The sequence below is a fragment of the Narcine bancroftii genome, chromosome 3, assembly GCF_036971445.1.
Source record: "Narcine bancroftii isolate sNarBan1 chromosome 3, sNarBan1.hap1, whole genome shotgun sequence".
NCBI lineage: Eukaryota > Metazoa > Chordata > Chondrichthyes > Torpediniformes > Narcinidae > Narcine > Narcine bancroftii.
The window spans coordinates 19,861,269-19,871,013 of NC_091471.1; the positions used below are offsets into that span (position 1 = coordinate 19,861,269).

Genomic DNA, 9,745 nt, shown 5'->3' on the forward strand with positions numbered 1-9,745 from the left:
AAATGTGTTCTCACAACATCCTGAACGGTTGTTGCATTATCCTTACCAAATACATTTAAAGAGAATTCTTGGCTATTCTCTCAGTATATGAAGAGCAAGGGCGTTGCCAGGGAAAGATTGGATTGCCCAGGGTCCATACAGGAAGCCTATGTAAGGAACCAGGTGATGAGGGTGAAGGTCCTAAAAGAACATTTCTCATCTGTATTCTCTGTGGAAAAGGACACAGAAGGTAATGAGCTCAGGAAGAGGTATGTGGCTAGTCTAGAGCAGGAGGAGACATCATATGATGAAGAAGTGTTGGTACACCCCAGATGATATAAGATATAAGATCTATATCATAGAAGAATACAAAATAGAGATGGGAGATGGGTATTCTGGCTTCTGAGCCTGGTCCACTATCCAACGTGGTCATGGCTAATCATATATGTTCAGTACCCTCTTCCTTCTTTCTCTCCATTCCCCTTGATCCCTTTAGCCAAGGGCCACATGCCTTTAGAACATATCTAACAAATAACTGAGTGAAAATGTTCCTCTTCATTTCAGTCCCACGTGGCTTATGCCTTACCATGCGGCTGGGACCCTTATTCTGCAATTTCCCAATATTGGGAACATTTGAACCATCTTTGGCTTGGCTTTGTGGATGAAGATTTATGGAGGGGTCAGCTGCAGGCTCGTTTGTGGCTGACAAGTCCGATGCGGGACAGGCAGACACGGTTGCAGGAGAAAATTGGTTGGTTGGAGTTGGGTGTTGGGTTTTTCCACACAGCACAAAAATAGACCTGTTTGACCCTTCTAGTCCATGCCGAATGATTATACTCCCCTGTCCTACCGATCTGCACCCCGACCATAGCTCTCCCCACCCCTCCAATCCACATGACTCTCTAACTTCCTCTGAAAATAAGTAAAAACTAAGCCCACATTCACTACTTCAGGTGGCAGCTTGTTCCACACTCCCACTACTCTGTGTGTGAAGAAGTTCCTCCCAAATGTTCCCCCCCTAAACTTTTACCCTTTCCCCCTTAACCCATGTCCTCTAGTTTGTACCTCTCCTACCCTCAGTGGAAAAAGCCTATCTACTCTCTCTAAACCCCTGCTAATTTTAAATACTTCTATTAAATCACCCCCCCCCCCCCCCCCGCCACCCACCTCATTCTTCTACACACCAGGGAATAAAATGCTCCACCTGTTTAACGTTTCCCTATAATTTTGTTCCTGAAATTTTGGCAACATCCGAGTAAATCTCTCCTCTGCACTCTTTCAATCTTATCAATGTCCTTCCTGTAGTTAGATGACATTCCTCTTGCATCAAGACTCATCAGAATTTCATACGTTTTAATGAGAGCCCCTCTCATTCCTTTAAATTCAATGAGCATAGTTGTGTCCCAATTGGTTAGAGTCGGGTTAGAAGCACTGAACACTGCAGCACGGAATCAGGCCCATCATGTCCATGTGGAATGATTATTCTGCCTAGTCCCCAATTACTACTTGTTTTGAACCACACCTCACCTATTTAAACCTCTTGTGACTTGTACACTCCTTTCTCCCCAAGTGAAGACAGAATGATGTTTTACTCTTGCATCAGTAACTCTCTTAATGTTAGGTAAGAGAGACATTGGCACAATATCTAAAAATAAGGAAAGGAAACCACTTCAAAACCAACCCGGCCACAACTTGAGGGAACGGGTTAACCTCAGCGCTTGGTTGTGTTGGTCTGACATTCAATCACTCTTGATCTACTGGATTCAGCTGTGCGTTGACCTCTGATATCCACAAACTCATCGATATAGTTAAGCAGCAGATTGTCCTAGTTACCTCTGTAACAGAGCGGGCAGCAGCTGCCAACAAGCATACAGACCTTGTGTGTAGCAGATAGCTTTTGTCTGCAGTCCCTCAGAGTATGTGGCTCAATCCAATCAGGAGGATCGAAACATTTGAGCAAAACCATCTATTGAAGGATGATTTCCCAAATCCATCAGTGATCTATGTGTAAAAAAGATCAAACTGCTGGAGGAGCAGTGATTCAGGGAGCATCAGTGGATGGAAAGGGATTGTTGATGCTTTAAGCCAAGACACCGCATTAGTTATTGGTGCATCATTTTTATATGATTGAGGATAACTCTCTATACAGCCGCTTTAACCTCATATCTGCATCAAACTCCTTGCATCAACTGCCATACTTTTTTAAGGGCCTTGAAACTCATGAAGGCGTTCAGCAAGAAAGTCATCAAATGCTGGATCTCGTACAGCCCACACAATTGCTGGAGGAACCCAGTAGGTCATGTAGCATCCATACGAAGCAAAGGATACTTTGGGCCTGAGGCCTTCGTCAAGGCATTATAGTTTTTCACAGAATCACTTTTCGAATGCTGAGCTTTGACATAGAATGCATTGTGTTTTAAGTTCCCCGGGTAGTATAATCAGACTTTGACACTTTTCTTTGGATCCTTCATGGAGACTTCTGTATATCTGTGCAGCAACCCAAGGGCCCAGGCTCAAAAAATCTGGTTACCCTTCATGTCCTCTGGAAGTGTGTGACCTGCTGAGTGTCTCTAATACATTGGTTTAACGCCCTCAACCCCATCATCTGTAGATTTTCTTGTTTATCTCCAGTGTGGTCTTGAATGTACTTTGTAGAATGTGGAAAAACAGAGTCAAAGAATTATTAGGAGAGAGAGCTTAGAAACAGACCTTTCAACCAACCAAGTCTGCAAAGACCATCAACCAACCACTTACCTTGAATTTGAGTACCTTGTAACTTATCTTGATGAAGGGCTCAAGTCTGAAACCTTGGTTATGTATTGTTATTTTTTGCTATATAAAGTACACTATTTGACCTGCTTTTACTTCAATCACCGTGACTGAAGTAAAACTTTCATGTTTTACTCTCAACCAGACACTTATACCAATCCTACATTCATTCCATTTTATTCTCCCCGTATTCTCCCCCCAGATTTTAGCACTCAGGGCAAGTTACAGTGGGCAATTAACTAACTAACCCATGTGCCTGGGAAGAAAAAATCTTGCACGGTCACAGCCTTCTTCCAAACAACTGTCAAGGACTCTGGCACTGTGAGGCAAATGAGTCGACTGGTTGTACCATTCTTCCACCCTAATCCACTGGGCTGCATTGCAAAACCAGCCTAAGAATGTGTTCCTCCTTGCTTATCTCATTCGTACCAGGAGCAACTTCAGCAGAAAGATGCATAAGTGGTTCACGAAGGTCAACTATGCCACCTTGCCAAAGGCAATGAAGGATTGCCAATAAATTCTAGCCTTGTCTGCAATGCCCCAATCCTGAAAAATGACTGTAAAAAAAAAAGGTAGTGAAACAATCACAAATGCACAAAATCAAGAGGCGCCGTCTGGAAAATGGTACAAATTTTACACAAAGAAGTGTAAGATCTACTCCAATAATATCCTGACTCAGAGTGGAGAATTCAGATTCACTGACTTCATTGAAGAAGCATCGGGGTGAACACTCGAGTCATATGCCCAGAGAAAGCTGTGAGCCAGCTACTGAAAATCGGATTAATGAAGATGGTCTCCCCACTGGTTAGGATGAGCATAGTGGGCTGATTGTCCTGCTTCCATGCTGTGTGGCTCCATGACTTTGTAATTACAAATATCTTTAGTTGGGAAGGTTAAGGACACAGTGGGGATCCAAGATAGGCACGTAGGAGTGGGTATAATTGGATGACAATTAAAAAAAACCATCTGGGCGATAATGGGCAGAACACCCTTCCTCATTCTGCAAGATTTCCTCGTCCCTCTTTTATCCAACAGCTCCACTAGTCTTTGGCAGAAGGACTCTTGCCAAATTTGCCTTCCCCCCCCCGCAAATGCCAAAAATTATTAGCTGCCCCTTGGCATTTAGGATTACAATAGCTCTCCATCTCAATCATTTGAATACATTTGCTAACTATAACTGATATTAATAAATGGAATATATCACTTGCAGTTCTGGTATTTGTTATATTTTAAGTGGAATTACATTAATAATAACACATAAGTTGTCAGTTTGTTACAGTTTTAATCATAATTTTAATGACAGGAACACAAATGTCATTATAAAATGAAGAGATTTTCAAGACTGCCTTTGCACATTTCCATGACTACATTATAGTCTAATGTTAAAAAGACAAGGGGTCATATTTCTTCATTGTGCCTCCAGCTATTAATTAAGCACTTAGGCTTCTGCTTTGTGAAAGGTACATTAAGCCCTAGAAGTTACGGACAGAGGGAATAACAGGATCTTTTTCTCAGTGCCTCGACTTGCACCATGTCTCTTCAGTTGTTGATTGGCTTTCCTTGCCTCCTCCAACTTTCCCTCATCCTTGAAAGAAAGAGTTGGCAATATAGATTGTTGAGCTGCGCAACCATTTAATATGGTGGTGGGATATTGTAATCTTGACCATGGCTTTGCTTTCACGCCTGTTCCCCATCGACTCCCCTTGATTCATCTGAAATCCAAAAAAATATTGTTATCAGCAAACTCTCCATAAACACGACAGGGAGCTGACATGACAGGCAGGCCTCAATCAGGCTCATCGCTGACATCAACACAGGGGCACCCAAGGATGTGTGCTTAGTTCCCTCCTCTATTCCTTGTAGCCCATAACGGTATAGCCGAGTTTATCTCCAACTCAGTCTATAAATTTGCTGATAATACTGAATAACTGGAAATAATGAATTAGAATACAGGATGGAAATCAAGATGAACAGTGTACAGACCCATCCGCTACAGTAAAAGAGACGCCCCCAGTAGCCAACCATTTCAGTTCTGTGTCATACTCCCATCCTCACATAGATGTCAATGGCCTTATGTACCATCCCACCCAGACCAACTGCAAATTGGAGGAAAAACATCTGATTTTCTGTCTGGTCACCCTCCAGCCAGATGGCATTAATGTCGACTTTTCAGGTTTTTGCTAATCTGATCTCCTCTTCCACCCCCCTCCCCTCTCCCTTCCCAGTTTTTCCATTTCTCCTCTCTCCCTCATCCTCCACTCAATCAGCCATCCCTCCTCCCTTGATCGCTGCTGTCCCCTCCTTCCCTTTTCCACCTATCATCACTTGCCTTTGCCCCCCCCAACACTGTTGTTCAGATGCCTGCCGACATTCTTCCATACCTTGATGAAGGGATCAAGCCCGAAACATCAGTGATGTATTTTGACCTTTGCTATATAAAGAACACACTGCTCTCCATTGCAGGCAAAATCTTCGCTAGGATTCTCCTGAATAGACTAGTACCTAGTGTCGCCGAAAATGTCCTCCCAGAATTACAGTGTGGCTTTCACGCAAACAGAGGAACTACTGACATAGTCTTTGCCCTCAGACAGCTCCAAGAAAAGTGCAGAGAACAAAACAAAGGACTCTACATCACTTTTGTTGACCTGACCAAAGCCTTTGGCACCATGAGCAGGAAAGGGCTTTGGCAAATACTAGAGCGCCTCGGATGCCCCCCCAAGTTCCTCAGCGTGGTTATCCAACTGCATGAAAACCAACAAGGTTGGGTCAGATACAGAAATGAGCTCTCCGAACCCTTCTCCATTGACAACGGCATGAAGCAAGGCTGCGTCTTCGCACCAACTCTCTTTACTATCTTCTTCAGCATGATACTGAAACAAGCCATGGAAGACCTCAACAATGAAGACGCTGTTTACATGCGGTACCGCACGGATGGCAGTCTCTTCACTCTGAGGCGCCTGCAAGCTCACACCAAGACACAAGAGCAACTTGTCCGTGAACTACTCTTTGCAGACGATGCCGCTTTAGTTGCCCATTCAGAGCCAGCTCTCCAGCGCATGACATCCTGTTTTGCGGAAACTGACAAAATGTTTGGCTTGGAAGTCAGCCTGAAGAAAACTGAGGTCCTCCATTAGCCAGCTCCCCACCATGACTACCAGCCCCCCCCACATCTTAATCGGGTACACAGAACTCAAAACAGTCAACCAGTTTACCTACCTCGGCTGCACCATTTCATCTGATGTAAGGATCGACAAAGAGATAGACAACAGACTCGCCAAGGCAAATAGCGCCTTTGGAAGACTACACAAAAGAGTTTGTTAAAACAATCACCTGAAGAAACACACAATGATCAGTGTGTACAGAGCCGTTGTCATACCCACGCTCCTGTTCGGCTCTGAATCATGGGTCCTCTACCGGCATCACCTATGGCTCCTAGAACGCTTCCATCAGCGCTGTCTCCGCTCCATCCTCAACATTCATTGGAATGACTTCATCACCAACATCGAAGTATTCGAGATGGCAGAATCCGCAAGCATCGAATCCACGCTGCTGAAGACCCAACTACGCTGGGTGGGTCACATCTCCAGAATGGAGGACCATCGCCTTCCCAAGATCGTGTTATATGGCTAGCTCTCCACTGGCCACCGAGACAGAGGTGCACCAAAGAAGAGGTACAAGGAATGCTTAAAGAAATCTCTTGGTGCCTGCCACATTGACCACCGCCAGTGGGCTGATATCACCTCCAACCGTGCATCTTGGTGCCTCACAGTTTGGCGGGCTGCAACCTCCTTTGAAGAAGACCGCAGAGCCCACCTCACTGACAAAAGGCAAAGGAGAAAAAACCCAACACCCAACCCCAACCAACCAATTTTCCCTTGCAACCGCTGCAACCGTGCCTGCCTGTCCCGCATTGGACTTGTCAGTCACCAACGAGCCTGCAGCAGACGTGGACATAACCCTTCATAAATCTTCGTCCGCGAAGCCAAGCCAAAGAAGAAATATAAAGGACGGTGAGTTTCTCCAGCATTATGTGTTTTCACTTCAGCCATGGTGTCTACAGATATTTGTGATTTAGTTTTAACGTAATGAGCTTGTGGGTTAATTGGGATATTTGAGTGGCACAGACTCTTGGACTGGAATGGCCTGTTACCATTCTGCATGTCTAAATTAAATTAAGATCTCCCCTGGAGCTGGGACATCGAGGCAACTGTGAAGAAGGCACACTGAGGAGATTTGGCATGCTATCGAGTACTCGATCGAACTTCTCCCGATGCATTGTGGAAAGTATATTGGGTGGTTGCTCTATGGTCTAGTTTGGCAATTCGAGTGCCCAAATGTAAAGATTTAAATTTGAATCCAGAAGACTGAAGAAGGTCGTAAACATAGCCGGATATATCACAGGTTCTGAGTTCCCATCCACTGAAGACATCTATATGAGACGGTGCCTCAAGTTGGCAGCCAATATCATGAAGGACCTCAACCATGGACATCCTGGACCCAATACACTAATGACATAGTGAAGAAAACAGGTCAGATTCTCTTCGTCCTCAGGAAGTTGTATGGGTTTGGTATGTCATCGAAAGCCCTGGTAAATTTCTGTGGTGGTAAGGGTGCTGACCTTCTGCACCATAGTCTGGTATGGGGATACTAATACCCTGAGCAGAAAGCCCAACATATTGTAGAAGACACAGCCCAGGACAATCACAGACAAAACCCCCCACCACTAAGAACATCTGCAGGGAAAGCTGCTGTCAGAAACCAGCAAACATCATCTAGGAGTCACATCACTCACCACATGCTCTGTTTTTGTTGCTGCCAACGAGAAAGAGGTGTAGGTGCACCAAATTCAGGAACAGCTGCTACCCCTCCACATTCAGAGTCTGCTATAACAAACTCCTTCAGGACTCCTTTAAGGACTCTTACATTTGCACTTTATTGATTATTTTTCTCTTTGTTTTTCATAGTCGATTTGTTTACATTTAAAAAAATATGTCTACATGCTCACGTTGAGTGTGGCGGCGCATATCCACATGGTGAACCGGCCCCGCTTGTATTGCCGCATGGCGGGGCAGCCATGGGGAAATGCGTCATCAGAGGTTTCTCTCTGACTCCAGCATCCCTTCCAGTGCCCACCCTGGGCAGCAATTATGATGTCGCAATGCACCAGGTGACTGAGCTCATGCTGCCCTTATAGGGACATGCTGAATTTGAATAAAAACAGTTGTTAATGACCCTCAACGTGGTGGTTGTGTTTCTTCCACTGCTCACACCACCACAGTGGTGACCCCGACCAGCCCAGTCATTTTTCTGGACTCAAAACAGAGGTTAACGCTGTCTCCATCAAGCTTCCCCTCTTTGGACCCACTGACCGAGAACGTGGTTCGGGCAGGCGGAAGCCACATCTCCTCAGATGCCACGATGTTCTATTATGTCTTGAGCGCTCTGTACCAAGATATGGCAGTGAGGGGAGACGACATCATCCACCTCCCCCCAGCTACGGGCAATTACATCACCCTCAAAGACTTGCTGCTTGGAACTTTCGGGCTAACTCCCCAGCAACGGGCTTCCAGGCTCCTTCACCTAGATGGGCATGGGGACCTGTACTCCGTCAGCACTGATGGATGAAATGCTGGCCCTGGCGGAAGACCACAAGCCTTGTTTTCTATTCCGCCAAATATTCCTGGAAGAGATATTGGAGGTCATCCAACTGCTCCTCACAGATGAAGACTTCTCGAACCCAAGAAGAGTAGCAGTCTGTGCAGATGCCCTCTGGTGCACGAAGAGGGAGAATGAGGCAGCCCTCAACCAGGTAGAATGACCAGGAGCCAGCTGACCTCAAGCCGCTCTCAAGACTAAGCCAGAGGAGGGCCAGTTGACCTGGTGTTTCTTCCACCAGCACTGGGGTGAGCAAACCCGTAAGTCCTGTTAGCCCTCTTAGTTTCAGGGAAACAACCAGGCCAGCTGCCATTGATGGCTGCGACAGCTGGCCACACAAGCAGCCTCCTTCATGTGACAACCAGATCCACTGGCCACTGATTCCTGGTGGACACAGGGGCTGAGCTCAGCGTCCTTCCCCCCACAGCATTAGAGACTCGCACCCGATCACGAGGTTCAGCCCTGCCCTTGTCTTTTTAACATTAGACTATAATGTGGCTCCACCATCAGGACCTATGTCACCCGCAGGGCACAGATCCAGATCGGGAAGGAAAAGATCCACTGGAGGTTCATCATAGCCTCCATGGGCACTGTGCCTTTAGGGGCCAACTTCCTCAGAGTTCATGGCCTTCTGGTTGACATGAAGAGCAAAAAGCTGGTCAATGCCCGAACATTCCACTCCACCCGACTGGATACAGAAGAAGCCCGCAGCTCGAAATCACCACCGTAGCCACCACCAGGGATGAATTCAACGTGATCCTTCATGAATTCCCAACCATCTTAGAGCCACCCTGCCCCAGCATGGGGTCTTCCACCACATCGCCACACAGGCCCCCCAACTGCACATTAGACCCAGATGACAGCCGCCCGAGAAGCTCCAGCAGCAAAGGAGGAGTTCTCCAGGCTCCAGGATCAGGGAATAGTCCGGCGCTTGGACAGCGCCTGGGCATCGCTGCTCCATATGGTCCCAAAATCGTCCAGGGGCCTCCTTCAATCTCCAGACTGTGCGGGGACTACTGTCAGTTGAATGAAGCAACCACCCCAAAAGGTACCCTGTGCCCCACATACTGGACTTCTCCACCAACCTCCACGGTGCATGGGTCTTCTCCAAAGTAGACCTCATGAGGGGATCCCATCAGATCCCGGTGCATCCAGACGATATGGGTAAGACAGCCATTATCACCCCTTTTGGCCTCTTCGAGTTCCTGTGTATGCCCTTCGGTCTAAAGAACGTGGCCCAAATGTTCCAGCGTCTCATGGACACAGTTGGAAAAGACCTGGACTTTATGTTCATTTACCTGGATGATATTCTCAATGCCATTCGCAACCACGACGAACACAA

At 46.4% G+C, this 9,745-nt stretch overlaps 1 long non-coding RNA gene across 1 annotated transcript; it reads right to left on the reverse strand.

Annotated features, from left to right (window-relative positions):
* Positions 1-4,010: 4,010 nt before the first annotated feature.
* On the reverse strand, positions 4,011-7,868 carry LOC138756065 (uncharacterized). Its single transcript, XR_011352713.1, has 2 exons — positions 7,754-7,868; positions 4,011-4,460 (listed from the first exon to the last, which is right to left on the reverse strand). It is a non-coding gene; the product is annotated as an uncharacterized lncRNA (long non-coding RNA).
* Between the last annotated feature and the right edge of the window lie 1,877 nt (positions 7,869-9,745).